General features: G+C 40.8%; 1 long non-coding RNA gene across 1 annotated transcript in view; it reads left to right on the top strand.

The window, feature by feature from the left end:
• Window positions 1-36: 36 nt before the first annotated feature.
• LOC306932747 overlaps window positions 37-24,831 on the top strand; it is a 48,037-nt gene continuing 23,242 nt past the window's right edge. The window contains exons 1-3 of the long non-coding RNA XR_013791155.1: window positions 37-337; window positions 4,521-4,681; window positions 11,313-11,421. This is a non-coding gene — a long non-coding RNA (uncharacterized lncRNA). The remainder of the gene's footprint in view (window positions 338-4,520; window positions 4,682-11,312; window positions 11,422-24,831) is intronic.

Below are 24,831 nucleotides of genomic sequence, written 5' to 3'. Positions count from 1 at the left end.
AGGCCGACAACTGCAGCTGCGACAAGACGAGTGCGCAGGTGCGCCATGAGGTGCGCAGTTGCGCACACCTGGGACCTGTTTTCAGTGAATGATGGTCTGATGGTGCAGTCTTAATTAATGAATTAATTAACTACGTCTTTATCTCCCATCTTGCCTTGTACAGGTGCAGTACCAGACCAGTGTGTACCAGACCAGTGTTTAGCCTACTAAACGGTAATTAGCATTAGCATATGTTTTCCGTCTTTATTTTATTTAAAAGTTTAGTTTACTTAGGGTGGGCCTAGCTACTGTGTGTACCAAAACAGTCCTAAACAAACATCAAGTCAAGTTCGAACAGGTAAGCTCTCCTATTAATAAGTACTTGACAAGCATTGTTCATTGTTATTAACTTGGAACTGTGGACGGATTCGACTCTGGGGGGCTAAATCTTGCGCCACCCAATACCCCTTTGAAATTGACCTTATCCCTGAACTTATTTGCCATTTTTTCACTATTTGTTCAACTAACTATTTTATTTTAAAATAGTTTAAAAGGGGTAGGCCTAATAGGGCTGGCGCAAGATAAGGCTATGTCTCTTTCTTTATAGCCTTAATTGGGTTAATATGTCTCATGCACTCAACTGTAAACAAACCAACATAGGCTACAGGAACATAAGTGTAATGCCAAGTGCTTGTCGGGGTGGGGGGTCTGGGGTCCCCACATATGATTTATCATTTGAGGGTCGCAGCCTGATAAGTTTGCGAAACTTTGACCTAAATTACGAGTGGACAAAATTAAGTGTGATCAACTATGGTAAATATATTTATTTGAATACTTTGACTTTACTGTAGTATAGGCTATATTTACTTTACTAGGCAAATATTGTACCTTTACGACACTTTAATGATTTAGTTACTTTTGATTATTATTACAAAACATGCATTAAACACTTTAGCCTGTGGCTATTAGAAAATAGCTGAGCATCGTGATCTTGTAGATTTCTATTTTAAAAAGATTTGTATGTACATGAAATTGGCTTTTCTACATATGGCCTACTTTGACTTTTGGTAATTGATGCCAAGATACTTTTGTACTTTTACTCAAGTCAATATGAAATACCGATATATGAAATACCGAATACTTTCTTTTCCTCTTTTTACTGAGTATTGATACATGTACTTTTACTGAAGTAAAAGAAATATATAAATATGAGTACTTCTCTTCCAACACTGGGATTTATTGATGCATTTGCAACAGGAAGGAACTGACAAGATACACGTTTTATTACGTTTTTATTACGTTTTATTACATTTTATACACTCTTGGGAAAAAAATGAAAAACACTCACCTCAAGGCAAGTGGCATATAGAAAGAATTAAGAAAAAAATAATTTAGACTTGTGCATGATTTAAAAGATGGAAAATTCAGCTAACAGAGAGCATATTTTCCCAGCGTTCTTGACTTTAGAAGAATGCTTACCACCCCTGGAATTCTGAGGGATTTGCGCTCAATCCAAAGCCATTAATCATAGCAAGGAGTGTTTCAAAGGGATATGTTTTGGCTTGGAATATTAATAGGCAAAATATGACCCATGTCTGGGAATTCAAAAGAAGATTGCATTATTTGCAGTTCTGGCCTTTCAGTTACAGTTGGCTGCGTTGTGGCCCTGGCCTATACTGTATGCCTAACTGTATGTTGCTACATATGAAATATTCACTTAGTTGTACTACTTAGTTTAAAATGGTGCCATAACATTTGGGGGCTTGGTAGTCTCGCATGGACAGACTGTTCCTCTCGTAAATTTCAAATGTTTTCGTCATACAGTCTGGAGCACAGGAGCTCTGATCATGATCAAGCGATCATGATCTTCCTCTTCAAAATAAGAGCTATACTTGTAATGATTAGTCAACACTAGTTTGTGTGTGTTTGGATGTGTAGCGCCCTGAGAGATAATGCTTTGAATGGGTATCGATCGATCGATCATCTGACAGCCCCCTGGAGTCACGGGCCGGGGGGAAACCCCCCCTCCCCCCGGTAGTTCCGCGCCTGCGCCTCACAGCTAGAAGATCCCAGGTTCGATTCCTACTGGGGACGCTGTTTGCACTGGGGTTGTGCTCTCATCAGCACCCAGTGTTGGCGAAAGTGTCCTGGAGTTGCATGTTCTCCCCGTGTCCCCTAGGGTAGCTACCCTCACAAAAAATGCATTAACCTGGTCTCTATATGCGCTCCCCCTGGTCAGCTTGATGGGGGAAAGGAACCGGTTGGAATAGCGCGTTCCATCCACACGCTACGTCCTACCGACAAAACTTCCTGTCAGGTGATAAAAAGCGGCCTGCTCACTCCTCATGCATTGAAGCTCAGTTCAGGACTCTCCCCAGGTTGGCAGTGGGAGAGTAGCGCCCAGGATTACAGCTTAGGCAATTGGCACCGGGTGAAAAATGGGTTACAAAATCGTGGGATAAATAATGTTATTGCACTTTTAGAAATGCCTTTATGTCGGCTTCTCTGTCGTTCTTCTTCCACATCGGCCAGCATGGTATTTTCAATGCATTAACTATTGAACGGTCCGGCAATGAATGAGTTAATACAATAAATTCCCCTAGGTCAAGTTTCTGAGAGCAACAGCTGTGAAAACAACTGATATAAAATCCAGTACTCCATACGAGAGACCATTCTAGAATGCCACCTATCATGTACTGTAGAATAGAACTGAAGAAATTGTACTTTGTTCGCGTTTTATGAAAGCCCCACATATGCCATGTTCCCCACCCCACTAAGTCCTGTCGGTTCTGGGGTGGATCTGTGACAAATTGGAGAACTAAAGCCCACTCCATATACGTATGTGACGGTCTTTGTTTCTCACTTTCCCTCGCTCCCTATTTTGTGTTGTCTTTGGCGCTGATGTGCACATGCTTTCTGTTAAACAGCTGTCCAAGAAACCGCTGTCAGACATTGTGAGAAAACGTTTGGGACGTTATCAGTTAGACAGTCTTTTTTATTTTATTGTATTCTTTATTGTGTGGATACAATGCTAACTGTTACTGTAGATGTTGTGTCTGTCGCAAACGGTAACTGTAATGAAGGTAACGTTTGTCCTGTCTGAAGTGAGTAGATCAACCACTAAACCCGATATACTAAGTTGACGAGGGTCCCTCTGGGGTCTTTACTTGGGACTTCTCCTTTTTTGGTTCTGAAAGTGTGGTCCAGGGACTCTTATATTACAGGTCTGTAACTCTGTGAACAAAATCTATTTGTACACTTTCAGATTTATGGGGGTCCTTGAAATAAAAAATAAGTTTGAGAACCACTGCTCTACACAATCTCTCAGCTGAAAGTATTTGATCTACAAGCTCTGTGTGTGTGTGTGTGTGTGTGTGTGTGTGTGTGTGTGTGTGTGTGTGTGTGTGTGTGTGTGTGTGTGTGTGTGTGTGTGTGTGTGTGTGTGTGTGTGTGTGTGTGTGTGTGTGTGTGTGTGTGTGTGTGTGTGTGTGTGTGTGTGTGTGTGTGTTTTCACATAATGGACATGCCTATTATGACATGCCCAGAACGGAGAATTTGTGAGGTTAATATTATGCCTTAAAATAATAATTAAAATACAATATGTATCTTACATTGTATGCAGAATTGCAGATCCATCATCCAGATAACTTGTACTTTCATCTCATTCGGATCTAACAACTTGGGATAAGTGAGATTCATAATGGAGATAATTGTACATGGGAGATGTGTGGCTGGCTATTAATGAATCAAGCGTTAAATCGTTGAGAAACAAGCTGCATTGTTGAAGTGCACACAGGTAAGCCATCATTCAGCTGCAACACCACACTGGATAGTACCAGATGTGTTTTAACATGATGAAAGAGAATTGAACAGACGGATGATGTGAACTCACATTAGATTAGAACAAAGCCGCATACAGATTGTCTCTGACAAACTATCCCATGTGAGGTATCTCAGACTCTGTAATGTTCTGCTGGATAATTTTTTATCTGAAATTATGGAAACACCTTTTGGCTAGAGTATCTGTACCATGTAGGAAAAAAAATCAGACCTGTCTGAAGTGAGTGGTGCAACAGTGCCCCCTGTTGGTACCCTAAACATAGGGACACAGGGACACCAACAGGGACGGACAATGCTGGGCATTGGAGAAGCTGCACCCTATGGTTGCACCACTCAGAAATAATACATTTTAGGCAGATCTGGGTCGGAGTGGAAACTATCAAGCCTTTACTGGTAAATGGTGCATCTCTATCTCTATGTCCAAAGTGCTTTACATTCACCCTCTCGCACACATAAATCAATAGTTGGAGCCCTATTCTAAATTACACAAATGTATGTTGAGCGCTCCCCCGTCCTTGAAACGATCAGATTCCTCACTCCTAGTAAATGGTTAGAAAAATAGTATCAAGTATATACCAGGCTTTATGAGACCATAGTACAACCAGCAGTTACAGTTACAACTGTGACTGAGCCAACTGTGGCTTTGTAACAAAACTCCTATGTAATCTTTACTGGGTCCGTATTGTTTCTCCCATCTACAGATTGCCCTGCTTCAGTCACTGAGAATATATACAGTAGAACAAGAATCTGGCAAATGGAGGAATCCTGAGTAACTCGGCTGTGGAATTTCATGCTGTCCACGCTCTGTATCCTCCCGGCTGCCCAGGCATTGCACGCTTTCTCCTTCATTCCCCGCCATCAGGTCAGAGGTGTGAATGAAAAATTAAGTGGCCAGCATTCTTTGCCAAAAATAAGATTTTGTAAGGACAGCAACCGACCCCCCCCACGCCTCAAATGTTTGCCTGGGAACAATTTAAGCCTTTACATCACGTCTCATGTCAGACTCAGGCAGTAAGGTATCCACAGATAATAGCGGTTTGCGTTTCTCTCGGCCAAGCATCACAAGCCACCAAGGAGGCAGGTCTCAGTTGGTTGTAATTCCATAATGGAACAACGGCTTGGGCTAAATCTGGCTTTGTCCCTACTGTTCCAGAGCGAGCATTTTCATAGTGACCACGCTGTTGATATTTGACTGATGAATAGTGCATATTTTATGTCTTAAGTCTTGACATGGTAAGTTGAGAGCAAATTGTGTTCTGGAGAAAACCACATCTTTATTTCATTCAATTAATCACTTAAACTTTATATAGGCTAGTCTATTAAACTCTATAGTCTCTGTCGGGTGGAAACCTCATATGTCCAGAACCGTTACTTTTCAGGATTCAAATTCAAAAATGCAAAAGTAGCAGATCTACAAGCTCAGAACATGTTGCTTCGCGCTGCGTTTTGAGCTTGAGACACTACAGTGATACTGTAGTATAATCAAGTAGGGCGTTAATTTACGAAAAAACACAAAATGTCAGAATATGGAGATAGGAGGTTTCTGCCCAATGATAGTGACTTGGGGTCATGTGATCAGTGACATCATGTCGGTCTATAAGCCAAAGAGTACAACGACAATGTTGAAAATGAGTGGTATTCCCCTTTAATCAAAATGTATTTCCTGTTTTGTAAATTAATGACCATATTTTATAGGTAACGGACAGTGTTATGATATTTTCTGTCTTTCAATGACCCATAACCACACCAGAAAGTAATACTAAAGTTTTATGTCCGCCTTTTCTGAAGAATTACCGTATAATGCAATACCATATCTGAATCGATAGCAGATATATCACAAGGAGCTGACCCTAAACAATGTGGTGCAGTTTTGATGCACTAAATTACAATAACAGGCAATAGTACAGCGGCTTATACCCCAATACAAGAGGTATTGTGCACTTTTTCAAAAAAGCATGAAACTTCTACCATAGTTAGATGATATCATGAGGTGTATTTTCAGATGTGGAGTCAAGTCAGATTTGACCCCTGAGGCCCGGTAGAGCATAATATGTGACCAATACCCATAACATCCTATATAAGGCAAAAAAGTCCAAATTTCATCATTCTTTAAGTAGCATGTGACATATGAAACTAGGGTGTTTGCATGATTCTGAATCCATTCCAAGCATTAGTTTTGCAAAAAAACACTCATTGGGCTTAAAACGGCCATGCCCACTTGCCCAAATGTGCTGGCATCATCAATTTGTGATGACGGCATTGGCCGTTTTTAGCCCAATGAGTGTTTTTTTTGCAAAACTAATGCTTGGAATGGATTCAGCATCATGAAATCACCCTAGTTTCATATGTCACATGCTACTTAAAGAATGATGAAATTTGGACTTTTTTGCCTTATATAGGATGTTATGGGTATTGGTCACATATTATGCTCTACCGGGCCTCAGGGGTCAAATCTGACTTGACTCCACATCTGAAAATACACCTCATGGTATCATCTAACTATGGTAAAAGTTTCATGCTTTTTTGAAAAAGTGCACAATTTTTTGGTAATCCGCTGTACTACAAGGGGAGCTTTGTGCTGACTGATGACAGTCCAGTCTTGTTTGACCTTGTTTTCAGTGTTCTCTTGGGCAATGCCTTCACAGACCAGGTCAGAACCATATATTTCAAGGGAATTGCTTCAGTATTTCCTGTCCGGGAGAATCCAAAAGCCATGCTCCCTCCTGTGGAGGTTTTAGCCGTTGCTCTGTTGAACATTTGAACCTGCACGATACCTCACTTTTCCGTATACCGGCATGGTACTGAATGTTGTAGACTAGTCATTCTCAAACATTTTCATGTCAAGGACCCCCAAATAGGCAACAGATCCTTGTGGTTTTGTGCCAGGCAGGGACCCCCATAAGAGAGATTTTTTCGATTTAGTACAGTGTTCTACAACTGTTTAAGTGCAGGGCTTTCTCAAAGGTTGCCACATATTTGGAGTTGAACAACATCCTGTGTAATTGAATTTAGTTTAAATGTCAAGTAAAAGTGTTATAGTTGGGCTTATCATACTGTTATGTTTAATCAATGTAGTAAAGTATGCTAATTGCTAACTATTAAATTCAAGGTGCTATAGTGAAAAGTGAGAAATATGTGTAGGGGTTGCCCTGAGCCCTGAGAACCACAGGGGAGGGAATACCACCTATACATTGTCTCATTGGGCTAACTTGTAGCTGGTGAAATGGTAGTGAAATTATTCCTCATTTTGTACATAATAAGGAAATATTTGACAAGTTTTGCATCATTTTTGAAAAACATATATCTTCTCTTCTGGGGGTCCCTGGCAAAAAAAATCAAATCGGGGTCCGTATTTTCTCAGGCGCGGTCCAATTAAATTGTTGCGCACGTGCTTGTTTCGTGCACATGCCCGCTGGCGACTAGACTTGGATTGTGTGGTGAGCTTTTTTTTGGTAGCACGAAGGACCGTTGAGTGATTTCCAATGAGCGCTTCCAAACTCCAATGCTCCGTTCTGTTCAATGTTTTTCCACTCAGTCTAGATGAGGGGGGGCGTGTCCCGGTGGAAATGTCATGCATACTCTATATACCAATATGGGGGCCATTGGCACAAACAGGTTTGAGAACTGCTTATGTTGACCATAAATGATCAGCTACATCTCATTTCACCTGTCAATAAAATGTATACTATGGTACTCTGTCACCGGATGGATTTAGTAACCTGCGTGGGTGGATGTGATGTCATCCCTAAGTGACGTGCCAGTCATATTTCTGTTATTTCCATCATGCGTCATCTCAAAGTCAACTCTTGGTCATCTCTTCGGTCATTATAACTGCTGCTCCCTCCCCTGAACACATACCGGTATCTATGTCCTTAGCTTCAGAGCAACCAAAACAAACACAACATTGATGTCATTGTTGATCAGAGGAAATGGACTCAATTTGGTAATACATTTGGAGTAACCAGGAGTTTAATGGAAAAAGTAGGCTACATCGTTTATTAATGTGTCTAAATGAGCAATAATAGTGTATTGATGTGCTTAAATGAGCAATGTTTATCCAAACTCCACACATTCAAAGTCAGAAATTGACCGGGCATGAAAGTTAAACTTTGCACTAATGTGAATAAGGGATTTCACTTTCTAATGTGTGTACTCTTAACCACATGAACCCAAGCGTCCCTATTATATTGCCCAAGTAGGTGAACCTTCACCGAAAGTAGGCAAACATTTTGGGGAAAATAGTTGATCTACAAGCTGTAGATCTATCTGTCATAGATATGTCATAGACCAGGGGGCTTTTATGTTGTTAAGGCCAAGGACTTAACCCATTTAGACCTGAGGCCGATTGTAACAATGCCTTCTTTTATTTATATTTTTTTTATATTATATTTTTTTAACAATATATTTATTGCATTTTTCTTTTTTTTGTACAAACAGACAATACAACAGAACAATACATAATACATCAGACAATACAATTACTTAAAAAACAAAACAAAAACCAAAACAAACATACAGTACATACATATAAATACAGTATATCAAAATAAGGGCACTTAGACTGGTAACAACAACATACAGAGTCCTTATGGCCACAAGACCAAATAGCTGCAGAGAATACAATTAGACATTTTCAGTTTCCACCATTAAATAAGATAAATCATTAACCGTAATATATTGGATAAACCGTCCCCATATCTTATCAAACATCTCTTGTAACAATGCCTTCTAAATCCTAACCTAAGTTTTCAGATTTTTTTCTATTTTGAATTATTTATTTATTTTATACAAAAGTCCTGTAGCTATATACATGGTGACATCTAAATGACAGATGATTTATGTTTTAAAGGTTACTTGTAGGCTTTCCTGGTCTTAATAATGGGTTTAAAAGGGGTGTTTGTTTGGGCACTATAATCAGTATTGTGTAAATTAAATGTTTTTCTTTTTCCTTTACACATTATCTTTACTAACCAGTAAGACGCCTGAGGGCGAGAAGCGACCTCTAGGGCGTGGTCGCATGCACTTGCCATATATGGAGCATGTCTTGAGTGTACAGCGTGTGGTGAGGTCAGATCATAATATGGAATGTCAGAACAGGTCAGCTATGGAGATGAGTGTGTCTTGAGTGTACAGGGTTTGATGAGGGCCCTGGGATCAACTGGTATGGACAAGGGTTCATGGCCAGGGTTCATGGCCATACAGTATATAGCGTGTCTTGGAGACGTGACTAGACGTGATATCACAATGCGTGACCTTATATGGGGACATTCCCGTATATGGGCTTAATATCCCTGATGATGTCATAGTGATGTCACGTGACCTGGGCACAATATATGGGGGCTTTCCCCATGTATGGGGATGATGACATCATAGTGATGTCACGAGACCTGGGCACAATATATGGGGGCTTTCCCCATGTATGGGGATTTCGAGTGATGAAAACGGATTTTGAGTGACGAAAAACGCACAATTTCATAGTTAACTGCGACCTTTGGTCGCAATAATGGATTCATGTTAATGAGTACCGTATTTTCTGACGTTCACATACTGTATAAAAAAGTTCCTATCAATTATTCATAAACGTGCACAGTTGTAGTGCAATGCAAAACTGTCAATATCAGCTGAGTTTCATCCTTTTCCATAAGACAAAAAAACAAAAAAAGGAAAGAAAGAAAGACATGACATTACATTAATGTTTAAGTCCCAGTTGTAGGATAGTTGATGCACTTGGCCTTGAATTAAGTTTGTATAAATGTATCATTCATGAGCGGTTCACATTCTCATGCCATATGTGGCCGTCAGGGACAATAACAAATGGCTCATACAGTAGGCTGATAATTACTCATTTGAAACACTTGTCTAATGCTGTTAAATGTTAAACATCTGCTGTGAATAATTAAAAAAAAGAAAGCCCCACAGGCAATTGACAACAAAATGACAAACAATACTACACATCTGCACATTTCCCGTGATGTTTACCATTATCAAGTGCAATATGGTAATCTTCAATACGTGCGTGCGAGCGTGGCTGCAAGCAATTAACCGTCTGGTAATTATTTATTCTAATCTGCGAATAATTGAGACCATAACATTGTAAGTTGAGCCGAACCCAAACATATTGAAATTGCTTAATTTGTTTAGCTAACTGTCAAAGTCACTTTTCATTTCATAACTTGCACACTATAGTTATCTCAATCTAGTGGGAGGATTCCTACGAAACGTTCTAAATGTATTCATGTTCCCAGCAGGATGAACCTGATGTTGTCGTCAAACGATAACGATGTTGTCAAAAAAGTCACATAATGACCGATGTATCGACCAGAGCGATATAACGATGGGTTGGTTCAACACTGATGATATTGCTGTCAAAACAACTCTATAGAGCTATAATATAATAATCATTTGGTCCCCACTTCTTCGTGTGTTTTTGAAATTTGAAATCTGCTGCTCTAGACGCTACCACCTCAGACAGTGGAGTAAATTCCAAGTCTCACAGAAGGTGGCCTGACAGACAGTCCAGCGTCGAACAAAGGAACAATGCAGTAATAACAAAGTGAACAAATCGTTCTTTAATCAGTGTCCTTCTTTAACAGATAATAGTGATGAAGATGAAATTACATCACAGCTATTATTTTATCACATGGCAAGTGATGAAGATGAAATTTCATCATGGTTATTATCATCACGGTCATTATTTCCAAGAAAACACAAGTCGGGTCAATCACTGCTTTTGTAAATTGTTCTTTTGTTTTCCGCTTTGATTTTTTAATAGTTGCCTGATTGGCTCTGGAGTCCCTGATGAAGCCTGTTGCTTACTACCATTATAAACTATTATAGTGACACGTTTGGTATATGTTCAGGACAGAACAGGACAGATTAATTGATTGACGACAACATCATCACCCAGGAAGCATGCTTAAAGATGGAGTGCCGTGATCCCCCCCCCCTAAAGCATGATCATCAGGTACTATGATTATAGTAGGAGAAAGGTTTCTTTCAAAAAAGTGTACAGAAAGTGTTAAAATTATGTTTTTATGTGGCCACACCCACCAGTTCATTAAGTATACCGGTACCTGGTTTTCACGTTGGCACCACCCACCTGAAATTAAGCCTCGCCCACACCTGTTGTTGTATGATAATATGGGAGGGGTTAGGGTTATGATGTCACTAAAATTGTGTTATTTCGATTGGGCCTTTTGACTGAAAGGCTTTCAGCTTTCAGAAAGAAACCAAAATACACAGGGAAGACACATTTGAATATTATAACCACACCTGGGGGTCTATTAGAGAGTAATGTTAACTCCATAGACACATGCAAAATAGAACGGCACTCCATCTTTAAACATCGGAAATTTCAGTGTAAATGTTAAGCCAGATCTACAAGCTCACAATGGTATATAAAGGAATTAGTCCTGTGTGTATATACGTATACAAAATGTCTTCCCTCCACTGATTTTGCGTTCTCTTTCTCTCTGATGTTCTGACCTCACTAGGCCTCCAGTTCCAGAGGATGAGCCCTTCATCTCACAAAGAGAAAAGCTAGGAAGAGAACTATACAGCCCAAAGCGTCTATACCTGTAGAGCGGGTCTTCTGTTGTACAGGTAGGCAAAGGACAGTTTTCATGCCCTGAGAATGATTTGCTTAGACACTTTTCAGCAGCAGTTCTTAACTTCTTGTCCAGCCTAGACGAACCCTAACCATCTGGGTAACTACGACATGTCCTTTTCTCAAGCATGACACTGGCCAAATGTATAACTTTCTACACATAGGTTATCTAATAAGCCTATCTCACAGAATTTCCCCGCCCCCCTAAATACGCCCCCTTTCGGGTTAGTGGTGATAGCGTGACGTCACTCCATAGACGCTACATGTTAACAGAGGTAATTTAAGAAGTCTACAACTTTTGTTTTCTCAAGGTAAGGTTTGTTCTATCTGTTCGACCTGATTTACCATCTTGTTTGCTTCATAATAATATTGGTCTGTCACATTTTTACATTAGAAAATGTACTTAGATTCTCCAGAGAAAAAAACGTGTAAATGCTCATGTTAAAGACACCACTATTTACCGGAAGTGGGCGTGGAAAGCGGGCTGTGAGATAGGCCTATAGCTAATCTAATGCAATGGTTCCCAAAACCTTTCAACTCAAGACACCAAAAGACACATTTGGTGTCTCCCTGAAGCCCACGGGCACGCCACACATATACATTACATAATCAATTAAAGCGGCAGTATGTAACGTTTTTATGAATAAATCTGTATCGTAGAGTATGTTCATACAATATCCTGTTTCTGGTTTGATACAAATATTGACCTGAATGTGAAGATTCAATTCATTATTAGCTCAATGGTAAGAAAATCAGCACTTACGCAGGGTATCCTGTTTCAAATCCGGGGTAGAAGAGGAAAGTTACAGCTTTAACTATTTAAGCCCTATTCAATTGTTATGATATATTATTCCTATTTCAAGAATTGTGAAATATACAAGTGAATATTCTGTGAATATACAATATGTTTTAACAGAAATATAAATTTCTATTAAAACATTACTATTAGTAGAATAGGAACAGAGAATACATGGGAGGTCCTCTCAAGCAATGTGAACGCTCCAAGTGCACAGAACTATGTTAAGGCTTAAGTTCACTTAGTTCTTGCTCTCAACTAAAGTTGTTGAAAGCTTTCCTCACATCTCTGGCTGCTCAGGGCTGAGCCAGATACCAGCATCACACCTGGCTGTGAGCTATAAATCTTTGGGGAGACGGTGCTGGCTTTCTTCTGCAGACAGGAGGAGAACAGGTGTTTGTTCTCAACAGTTGCATTTAAATTATCACACTGCTCTCACTTTTAGAACTCAAAAGGACGGCGGTTGAATTAATAACGAAACGTTTGCATTCATAAATGTATGCTGAGCGCTTTCTCATATTCCACTTCCAGACTGTAGTAGAAGTAGTACTCGAATGTTTCTACTTTTTTCTACTAAAATTAATTAAAAACAAAAGTAGCAATTCCACATTGTAGAAATACAAGTAAAAGTCCTGTATTCAATTTTACTGGAATAAAAAGTAGGCTACAAAAGCATTGGCATCAAAATATACTTAAAAAAGTAAGTAGTATTTCCAAACAAGTAGCAAACTTCAAAAAAGAAAGAAATAGACAATCTACAAGCCCACAGCGCGTTACATCGCCATGCAGTATGAGCTTGTAGATTGTCCACAGTATTATTGGCCTTCAAATGACCATATTGACGATATCTTGCCAGTAAGGTGCTAACTAGGTGCAACCTTCCTTTGAACAGAAAAGTCCCATCTGATGGTATTAAACAACGTCAAACTCACCAACATTGCAGCTGTACTATATCTGCAAAGTGTTTGTTTCATGGGCTGTTGAGTGATATTCAACAAGCACTTCCAAACTCCAGCACTCCAGCATGTCTACGGTGGATTTTTATGAAACAAAAACTTTACAGATTGAAAGAGGATAATTCATGCTTTCCGTATACAGCTGCAATGTTGGTGAGTTTGACGTTGTTTAAATACAATTAGATAGGAATTTTGTGTTTGGATGAATGGGCTGTCAATGGGAAGTTGCACCTAGTTAGCACCTTGCTGGCAAGATGGCCGCGGTCTGAATATCGTCAATAGGGAGGGATGACAGGTTTAAAGTGGTTAAGTGTGTCTGTTCATTTTATCAATATTCAGCCAATGACAAGTATTAAGAGCTTGCATAATTACTACTACTTTGGATCCATTGGAACACAGGTTATTATCTTTTCTTCCCGTGGGCATTTACAGCTACAGTCCACCTCTTTGTATAGACGCCATGAACTTAGTTTGCTCTAATGGTCATTTGGCCACAATGTCCACTTGCTGAAAATATTTAGGGTTCATAATTTAACTTTTTTTTTTAACAATGACAAAAACACGACTTTTAGTGTCCTGATAGAACTAGGTTATTAATGCAACAATCACATACAAGTTTTTCCAGTGACTATATGCTCTATACTGCTGTTCAAAAACGTACACTGAAATTCTACTATACTGTTGGAAACATACACCTGTGTTAATGCACTGCATCTGGAAATACTGTATTCACTTTAATTCACTTTGAAAAGGTGAGTGGAAATCTGCAGGGAAGGGATAACTTTAAATATCGAATAGAAACCGATTAGCAGCGTATTTGAGAGCTTCAGATGTAAAAGAAAACCATCATCATGCGAGCCTGACACTCAGTCTGAATTTACATTTCGTTTCACTTCAGAATCGCCAGGACATATCTTTTTAATGGTAGCGATTCAGGGCTGGAGCCAGGCTATCATCATGCAGGAGAATTAGGGGAATAAATTAGGATGTCACACAGTCACTTAGTTTTTGAAACGGCCATTTAAGGTTGCCGTGTGAGATCACCCACAAAGGAATGTTGTTTTCAAAGGATGCGTCAGAATTCCGTCAGGGGGAAGCTGGCTTCGATGCAAGAGTGCAAAGCACCAATGGATCTGAACCAAAGATGTGTTCAAAGTCCACTCATTGTAGATGGTAACAACAGATGGCTTCACTTTGCAAGGGGGAAATCCTTGAAAGCTTGTTTTCCTATTGCTTTTGCTAATATTCTCATGGCCTGCCATTGTTTATTATGTACAAACCAACAGGCTCTTCCAGCCCAGGTTATGGGAAGTCTCTCTTTATGCCAAATGTATGCTTAATCGCTTATATCGTACGATGGCGCCGCACACCCCAAATTAGCCGATTTATAAACTCAAAGCGTGATGCGGACACGCCACACTGTGAGCTTATGAATTGGTTATTTCCGCTGTGCACCACTGTCACACGGCAAAGTATAAGTCTGCCTTCTAATGGATGGCTGTGTCACTGGATGTGGCACAGTGCACTACCTCCACATGTGAGCAATTTGCTGCTTATGTTTAAAGTCAACAATGTCAGGCAGGAAAAATGCGCCGAAAAGTCAATGAAGCTGCCTTTTTGTATATTCCACACACATTATGTCAAATCACGGCCCGTGTTTAGATGTGTTTCACACCAGTGACAGAGAAACAAAGACTCTCTCTCACAGGGGGAAGTAATGCAAATCGATGTTAAGTTGATTATGAGGTCGCTATGTTTGTTATCAAGGTCAAGTAAAGAGAAAGGGAGTTGAGAAAGAGTTGTAACATGTTGTGGGGGCTAGAAAACAGACGACAGAACATTGATTATAAATACAGAAACCAAATGATTGAGGGGAGGGGATCGTTCTGCTGTTCATTGCTCATTCAATCTCATGGGATATGCATGAGAAACGCACCGAGTGACTACATTGTTTGGAAATGTTTTTAGCAGTGTGCATGCTTACATTTCTACCTCATTGTTACCACTAACTAATCGACAAAACGTGACGTGAAGACATATCCAAAAAAAACCATCTCCTGTTGCAGCAGAAGTTTTTCACTATAGCGTTCAAGTAGGCCTAAATTAAGCATGCATCAATGACTGTGCTGCACTATTGCCCCGCGGTGAAAGAATATATGGCACCGATCGCTTTCTTCTGCTTGTTTTCATTCCGGCTGATTTAAATCGACATCATCATCGCTTTTGATTTAGGAGCACACCAAATTCTTCATCTGCTGTTGCATGAGAATAGGCCATATGAGGAGAGAGGTTCTCACACACTCCTGATGTTTTCCTGTCATAACCAAACATCCACCTGCATGGTACCGTTGGTCCCGTTGCACTTACAGTAGGTGTGTTTCCATGACCTACAATGTTAAGAACGCAATTTAGTTTTTAATTTGTTTTTAATAATTTAGAGTTTTTACATTTAAAAACTCTAAATTATTAAAAACGATATATATATATATATATATATATATATATATATATATTTATTTTAATTTAAAAACTCTGTCTACTTCCTGATTGGTTAGTCATTGCGACCGGGTTTTTTTTCCGACCAATGACAAAGCTTCTAGGAACATCTTTGAAACTGATTGTGGCCCCTATATGTATCACAGAGACTACATTTATTGGGAGCGTTTTACTCATTGCTGGCTGTCAAAAAAAAAAAAAAAAAAAGTAATTCAAATGTTCACATATTATTGCTTATAGCTACTTGTCGTATGATGTAAGTCATAAGTATTATCCATTGGATGCGTTATTGCGTTATATGCGTTATTATAGGTTTGCTATTATGGGTGTGCAACACTGTCATATGGTGGGCTGGGGCATAAATTGTGTGTGACAAGGAAGACCATATCAGCAATGGAGCATAAATGTATAAGACCCGACATAAATTAGCTTATTCTCATTTTGCTAAACCGATATAGGCCTGGTTTTATTGTCTCTGTCAAGAATAGCAAAAGTAGCAGATCTACAAGCTCAAATAATCTTGAATTAGAATATGGAATTAAGAGGTTTCTGGACAGCAACAATATGTGCTACAAAAATGAATTCTGAGAAAAACTGGGAGACCTGTAATGACATTTAGCATGAGGCAATGATAGCTGTACCATATTTGGTCTGTCCTATAAATCAGCTGGACTAATACTTGGCAATGTCTTACTGCCGGGAGTGAGGTTTCCTCCCTCTGTCCCCTAGCTGCTAATTGTCTCCACCAGGCCGAAGGCATGGGGAGAGAGTATGTTTTGCACTCCGTCCGTCCGTGTGTCCGTGTGTCCGTGTGTCCGTCCGTCCGTCCGTCCGTTCGTCTGTGAACAGCTAATCTCCGGCACCGTTAACTCGGTCGATGCCAAATTTTGCACACACACTCCCTGGATGCCAACGATGAACCTCTGCCCCAAAATTTCCAGAACGGCCTGTTATAGCACCACCAGGAGGGCGCTTTTTGCAAAACACGTTTTTGGACAGTACACCTACAGATTTTGTCCAAACATCACGCTAATTGGTACACAGTCTCTCTAGAGCCATTCAATGAAACGGGTCTTTCAGATTTCTCAGACTCCATCCTGATTGGCTAAGATTGGCTTCCAAAGTTCGCAGGAGTGCTCAGTTTCAAACAAAATGCTGCAAATCATGAACAAATCATGTGAGATTTCCGTGAAATTCCCACTAGGCAGAGGAAGAAATACCACGTGAACATTTTCAACTCAGCCTCATGGTGGCGCTATAAATGGCCGATTAGTGTTTTTACCTCTAACTGCACGGATCTGTGTAAAACTTTGTATGCACACTCCCTAGAGGCCAAGGAAAAACCTTTGCCTGGAAAGTTTCACATCTGCTCTTTATAGCGCCACCAGGAGGCCGACATATGTAAAACACATTTTCTGATATTACTCCTTCATATTTTATCCAAATTTCACGCAAATCGGTACACATGCTCTCCATAGTCATGTGATCAAGACGGGTTTGTTTGATTTCTCATAATCCACCCTCATTGGCTACGATTGGCTTCTAAACCTTTCAGGAGTAGCCCGCTTTGTACCCGTTTTGTAGCCTACAAATCGCCACAACTACTCAACGCAGCGTCCAATTGCGGTGAAACTGTGCATGCATATTCCCACTAGGCTGAGGAAGAAATGCCACTTGACAGTTTTCTAATCAGCCTCATGGTGGCGCTACAACAGGCCAAGCCATGTTTATATTACTCATTTTTATATTAACATTTTGCTAAACATCACACACATTCCTATCCTCCTGGTGGAGACCTGTGCCCAGAAGGGCACTTTTTCTAGTTGCAATTGCATTGTGGGTTTACTTGAGTACAAGTGTCAATACCACAATCTAGAAATACGGTACTTAGTTGTGGTTAAGGTTTCAGCCCGATCCAAACCCCACTGACTTCCAAATTAAATATAAAAAAAACAACATTCCAGAGTTTATCTACAAGCTACTTCATTACAAAGCTATTTTATTGCTTTTGGGCAAAAACCTTGTATCTCCATATTTCAACTTTTTATGGTTTAGTTTTTTTGTAAATTACTGCTCCGCTTCATTGACTTTGACCTCTATTGATTATAAACATATGTGAAAAAATACACGTTTTCACACAATTATTAAAAAGAGAAAAACAAAATCTACCTACTGTACAAGCTCACAACGTGTTGCGATGCGACAGATTGTTAGCTTTTAATGTAGATAGAGTTGTAGAGTATTCTTTCTACTTTCTCTAGTCTATCTTCATAATACATTCTGTAAGCTTTTTTATATTCTTTATTTTATAAACGATTGGTTAACATTTTATTTAGTTATTGTAACTAAAGTTTACCATGAACAGATGATGACTTGACCACAAAAACAGTGGGGTAAGGACTTCCAATCTGGCCCAACAGAAATGGGAAGCTCCTCAAATGCAGGAAAACTGCCCTTTAAAAGTATCAGAACACATAACATGTGTTGAACAACTAGAGTTCTTTCTCAGGCAGCAATGGGACTCTAGTAGTTGGAAATGTGTTGTTTGTAAATCATTTAGTGTTTCTATTAGTGATGCGCTGGCCGGCCCGTTGCCCGCAGGTCCCGTGGGTTGTCCCGCGGGGCAGGTGGACGGGTCAAAGTTTTCATTGCAATTATCGCGCAGCGGGCGGGGCGGGTCACCCCCCCTTTCCCCAAAAAAGTAGAAAAAAAGCATTCCGGTACCTGCTCTCCTACTCCTCCTGCTGAAATCATCAGCTTGTTCTGTTGTTCATCTTGTGCTTATGGAAGGGGGCTTAGCTCCTGCCTTTTTGACCGTCGGAGAAAAGTGTCCTCTCCGTCCTGAACTGCATGTTAAAACAATTCCCCTCTCGGCTCTCACCCCTCTGAATCTGAACCTGGCCGGCGTCATCAGTGCAATGAGTGCATCTGCATTAAATCTTTCTTAATTGAATGCGTGACCATGCAGGCGTGCACAGTGCGCATACACAGAATTATAGGATCGGCGACGCGTTGTGAGCTTGTAGAGCGGCTATTTTGGGTGTGCGGTACCACCGCCGCGCAACAAAGTCAAAGTATAGGGCAGGCACAATCGAAACTAAAATGAGAACATGCAGAGATTCATTCATTTCGAGTGGAGAGCTACACTGCATGCTGGTGATGCTGCAGTGCGCGCACAACCCAAACGAGTGAAGTGAACCGTTCTGAAACAGATAGGCGGCGGCCTATATGTCATGTCACGTATGTGTATAAGTGTTGGGCTTAAGTTTTATATGTTCATCCGAGGGACCGTCATGGCGTCACCTCTCTCTCTAGTCTCTCAGTCTCAGTCAGTCAGGCAATCAAGCAAATGCGATTATGCATGCAATGCGAATGATGCGATACTTAATATTAATAGCGTTTTTTTGTTTTTGCGGGCCGCGGGGCGGGCGTGTTGTTGATTAATATATTGTTTTGCGGGGCAGGTTGGTGCGGGCTGGCTCCTGTGGCGGGGCGTGGCGGGCGGGTTATGCAAAAAGCCGGCGCGCGCAACATTAGTTTCTATACTTTTGTTGAGTGGTGCCAACCGCCTCCATTAAGTGACTTTGTGTGTATGCCTGTATCTGTAGGCTATGCACTGTATGAGCACCACCCATTGACATTAAGTGAGCCAGTGTGTAGGTCTGTATGTATGTATGAGCATGACCCATTCACCCCTGCTGATTGGGGTCATTGACCTCTACTACGACCTATTGACCCTGCTGTCTCTCTCTCTCTCTCTCTCTCTCTCTCTCTCTCTCTCTCTCTCGCACACGCACACGCACACAGTAACAAAAGTATAGTAGTGTAGTGTAGTCACAGTTTGCACGGGTGCAATTTTTGAGTGGTGCAACCACTCCAAGGAACAGCAATGTCCGTCCTAACCTATGTGACTATGTCCCGAATTCAGTCTGCCTAATAGGGGCTATGCTCCTCCGTCTGACTTCTGGCTCTGAATCTCTTTTCTTAGCCGGTCGGACCTTTAGATAGAAAGAAGAAAATGTGAGAAATGGTGAGTGTTCTGTTATGCAAATGTAACGCAAGAAAGATCCATTAATCCTCGCTCGAATTCCTCGCCTCGAACATTGTTGTTGAACGTCTTCCGACCGGAGCGCTTGCCAAGAAAGTGGGGGTGATGGTGTGTGTGTGTGTGTGTGTGTGTGTGTGTGTGTGGGGGGGGGGGGGGGGGGGGGGGGTCGAGACTGCTGCTTGAAAACCAGCATCAACAAACTCACGTCAGCCAGGTTATGTTGTATGGAACAGCCAGACAGCTTGTAATCCATACACGCAATTCAACATTCCGATATCCCTTGATCATTGCAGTCCATTGTTGAATTGATGTAGTGCATGAGATGTGTCAATGTTGTAGGCCTACTCTTGTGGGAGCTTAATCATCAGAGATTTGCAGACAATCATTGTGCACAAATGCCATCATAAGAGCAGTGCTGCAAGGCTGGTTTGTCAACACATACCTCTCTCTCTCTTCTGGAAATCCTGTTGCTGATTTGTCCGTGTATTAGACATCGGCCTCTGCCAGCTGTATTCTGATGTATCCAATGCAATCTGAACATCTGAGAGAGGCAAACGCATTCAAATGTAATCATTTGGAAGACTTTGTGCCAACATGGCCTTGAAATGAAAGAGAAGTTGATTCATTCTCTTGAGTTATGATGTTACCCAGTCCCAGCTGCGTATCATTTTCTTGTTAACAATGACATCGTGTTTGCCTGATAACTCTGTTTGACGTGCTAGTGTTCGTTTGGCCATAAACATGAATTGGTCTTAATTTTCCTGAAGGGGGGGGTCGGGGGGGTCATTATGATTAGATCAGCGTTTCCCAAACATAGGCTTGCGCCCCATTTTGGTTCACAGACCGTTTTTATGGGTTGCGAGTAACATTTCTTTTTTTCAAAACATTTTTCTGAAATGCTGAAACGGTTTGGGGAAAAGCCTAGATTAGATGAAGCTGTACCATTTGTTCCACATGTACTATTCTCCGTGTAGTCCACCAACCACATTTCGCCTTCGCTGAACCGAAGAGATGTTTGCCTTCGGCCTTTTGCAAATGTTTCATTTGTTTTATCGAGCGTTTCTCGTGTGGACACAATCCACATTTGTGTTTGTGTCTTGGTTGAGTTGTAGTCAAAAGCGTGGTGTAGTTGGTATGGCATGCCTGCCGCAGTGAACTGAAGATTGATCGCTGCTTCATACTTTCTACATTGCACACAAACCAGGTCCTGCTCTGCCAACCCACAAGACATCATCAATACACTCTGACACCTTGTTCTCATTCTGGATTATATGAACTTCTGTCAACCAAAATACTAATAAGCACTGCAGTCCCTTTACATCAGCGGTTCTCAAACATGTTCATGTCAAGGATTGGTGCTGTCACAATTAAAACAATTCATATACAAATGATTGCGATTAACAATTAAATTATGTTTTTGGCATTGGACATTGAAACATATGAATCAATATTATTGATTCATTTATTCTTTCATTTATTTTTATTTTTCGTTTTTCTTTTCGGTTTTATGACCTCAATTACACCCAAACAACCTGAACTTTGAACATTCAGTGGATTTTCGGTGGTATGTGGTTTTCTCTGAGTGCTCTGAGCCCTTTTGGGCTGCAATGAAAACAGGCAAACACAGGCCTCAACAGTGACATCTGCTGGCAAATCCCTATGTCATATATGGGATTTGTGGAGTCTTACCTCACACTCCACAGGCAAATCAGAGCACTTGTTTGAGCCAGAAAACCCCAGACCACAGAAAATCTAATGAATGTTAAAAGTTCATGTTATGTATAGTTTCCAAAAACTGTAAAAATGGCAGAAATGTCTGAACCACAAGCATTGTAAGCTTGTAGATCTTGTATTTCTGCTATTTAAAAAAAACGTTTCCAACATGGAAACAATTATGACGCTTAAGCAACATAATTGCGGTTAGGCCTATCTAAAATTAATATTGTGACAGGTCAAATCAAGAACCCCAACAATTAATATGTATTTGGCTGCAGATCCGCACTTGACAAGTTTTGATTGATTGATTGAAATATGTATTAACAGTTTGCAGAATTACAGTACACTGTGAGTGGACAACCCAATAAAGCATTACACTTGTTTACAAGAGGGCCCACCTTATTCAATTCATCAAAACATTTAGAGACGTACAAATATACACTTCTATAAAGCCAAAGAGCAGAACGGGAATTCATCATAAAGGAGGTAAAAAGGGAAAAGAAAGAAATTCAGATTTTACAGGGGCCAGTTTCGAATTGCAGCCGTCCGTAGATTTGAAGGAGTCAAGGGATTTGCATGTCTTAATGACTGTTGGTAGGGCGTTCCACATTTTGGTGGCATAGGAGCGAAAATAATTTAGTCCCTTGTTTGTGCCGGATCTGGTTTGCACATGGTTTGTTGCACTCCCTCTGGTGTTGTGGGTGTGGACTTCGTTAACATTAAGGAAGTATTTGGACAGGTACATGGGTATCTTGGTGGTGTATCGAATCTTGTGGAGCAGACCCATTGCAACTGTACTCTGTCTTCGACCCTAAGCCATTCTAGCCTGTCAAAGTGGGCAGGGGTGAGGTGGGTTCGGGGGGTGAGGCCAAGTAGGAGCCTGACAAGTTTGTTTTGGGAAGTCTGGAGCCTTGTTTTAAGGGCCTTTGGGGTGCTGTGGTACCAAGAGGTGCATGCATAGTCGAAGAAACCTTGTACGAGGGCTCCTGTTAGGGTCTTCAAGGTGTTTTTGTTGACCAGTGAGGAGATCCTGTATAGTGATCCTGTATAGCGAAATTAGGAGTTTTAACGTGTTTTAAATGTGTTGCAATGTGCTGTGCCTGTGAGCTTGTCGTCTTACAATAATAGAAACCAGGATTACTTCTACACCTAATAATAAAAATGTTCAGAATCTATAGCCCATAAGTGTACAAGTGTGGCAAAACAGCTGATGATTTGTGTAATTGAAACGTACACTTTCCATTTATCACAGGAGCCCAGCTCTCCATAACGTTTCCCCCTATAATATCACAGCTGAACCAACAACCAGAGGCCACTCAAGAACATCGTTTGGTCGGATCATTTATCCATCAGCACAAATACAATGACATCTTTGCTGTATACACAGCATCATTTCTCTAAAGTCATTTTCCTGGGCACTTCTCCTTTATTAATCTCTTGAAATCCATGGCTGATTGGCTGGGGGTAACATTCGCCAAGTAATAGCCAAATTGCCATGTGCTTGTAGATTTTGAATTTGAATCCTGAAAAGTAACAGTTTTGTACATATGAGGTTTCCACCCGGCAGAGACGAAATAGAACCCTGCTCACAGCAGACATTTTGATGTGGAAAACACAGCTGAAGGTAATAATAACATTCATTGTGGGTGCGTTTTCAGGTGTTACCTTGTGCCAGCGTGGACAGCTGCTGTACATTTAACCACATGTTGGCACACAGGAACCACCCAAATGAAACACATCCTCCATGGACCTTTTTAAGGGCTGTACTAGGCAGTGGCTCAGGAGGTAGTCCAGGGTTTCTCAAAGTGGGTGCTGTGATGCAAGTTCAGGGTGCTTTGTGCGTTGTTGTTCTATCTACAGTACACCACATCTCTCCCCCCAAAAAAACCCAATAGCAGATCTACAAGCTCATTGCGACCTGTGTGTAAGCTTGTACTGTAGATCGGCTATATTTCTTTTGTGAATATTCCTCCACAGATTAGGGATGCTGGGGTTCTAGTAGATAAAACATGAAGTATGAATTAGGTTATTTTCAACCCGTGGACTGTATCTTATGGGGGGGGGGGAAATGTGCATATTTATTATTTACATACCGCACTATGACAAATGTAAGGTGCTGTAAATTAACAATATAATTCAGGGATGCCGTGGATGAAACAGTTATTTAGAAGCCAAAACAGTTACTGTAGATAGCCACTGAGGTGCACTCACTGAACCCCTAACTACTCCACAACCACCCCTAGGTGGCAGTTTACTGCTGCTAATAGTTAGGAACTATTAGAAACCAGATCATCCCAACACCTAAGAAAGGAGACCTCTCATTAGCCAATAATTATAGAGGAATCTCCTTAATGCCAATTGCTGCAAAACTTTACAACAAACTCATCCTTAATCGTCTTATCCCCTTCGTTGAGCCTCTACTCCGAAACAATCAAAACAGATTTAGACGTGGTAGATCCACTTTGAGTCAAATCCTATGCTTACGTAGGGTTATTGAGGAATCACAGCTCTGCAACATCGATCTCGCACTAGTCTTTGAGTCGTTGATTTCTCAAAGGCTTTTGATTCAGTGGACAGAGCCAAAATGTTTGAAATTCTTAAATTATATGGTATCCCCGACAAAATGATCAATGCCATAAAAGTAAGAGGAGAAACACCATCATTCCCCATCCTTGCTGGCATTCTCCAAGGCGACACACTTGCCCCGTTTCTATTTATTATTGTTGTTGATTATGTTATTCGTATGTCAGTTGATACTATCAATGATAAGGGCTACTAACTAAACCCTAGGAGAAGCTCTCGTCATCCTGCTAAATACCTAACCGACACTGACTTCGCTGATGACATCGCGCTTATCAGTCAATCATTGGAATACGCTCAGGCTCTCCTTCAGTCTCTTGATCAGGCCTCCAACTGTGTTGGTCTCCGACGAAAACCTAATACGTAAATATATGCAAATCCAACAATAACCACATTATAAAAACACTTAACAACACTCCTCTGAAACAGGTTGATGCCTACAAGTATTTGGGTTCATATATATCTTCTTCCCAAAAGGACTTTCAAACTAGGAAGGGTATGGCCTGGTCAGCCTGCAATGACATGCATAAGATCTGGTCATCCCAGTTTAGTAAGATGTTAAAAGTAAAAATATTTAGGACGACAGTTGAGCCGATTCTACTCTATGGCTCCGAGACATGGACACTTTCAACATTTTTTCCTTTTTTAAAATTTTCAGTCGGACACTCGGCCACCGTAGAGCGAAGCTTACGTAGCTTACCGTTCACTTAGCTGTTAGCGCGGCAGTAAGAATGCCTCGTCTCTCCTAATCCAGGGCGCTCTCCGTGGTTTTGATCTGATGGATATACTAAGCGCTTCATTTCTGACTTCAACA

Source organism: Electrona antarctica, assembly GCF_951216825.1.
Source record: "Electrona antarctica genome assembly, chromosome: 11".
Taxonomy (NCBI): domain Eukaryota; kingdom Metazoa; phylum Chordata; class Actinopteri; order Myctophiformes; family Myctophidae; genus Electrona; species Electrona antarctica.
The sequence above is the reverse complement of the archived record's forward strand: the minus strand, read 5'-3'. Positions and strand labels throughout refer to the sequence as shown.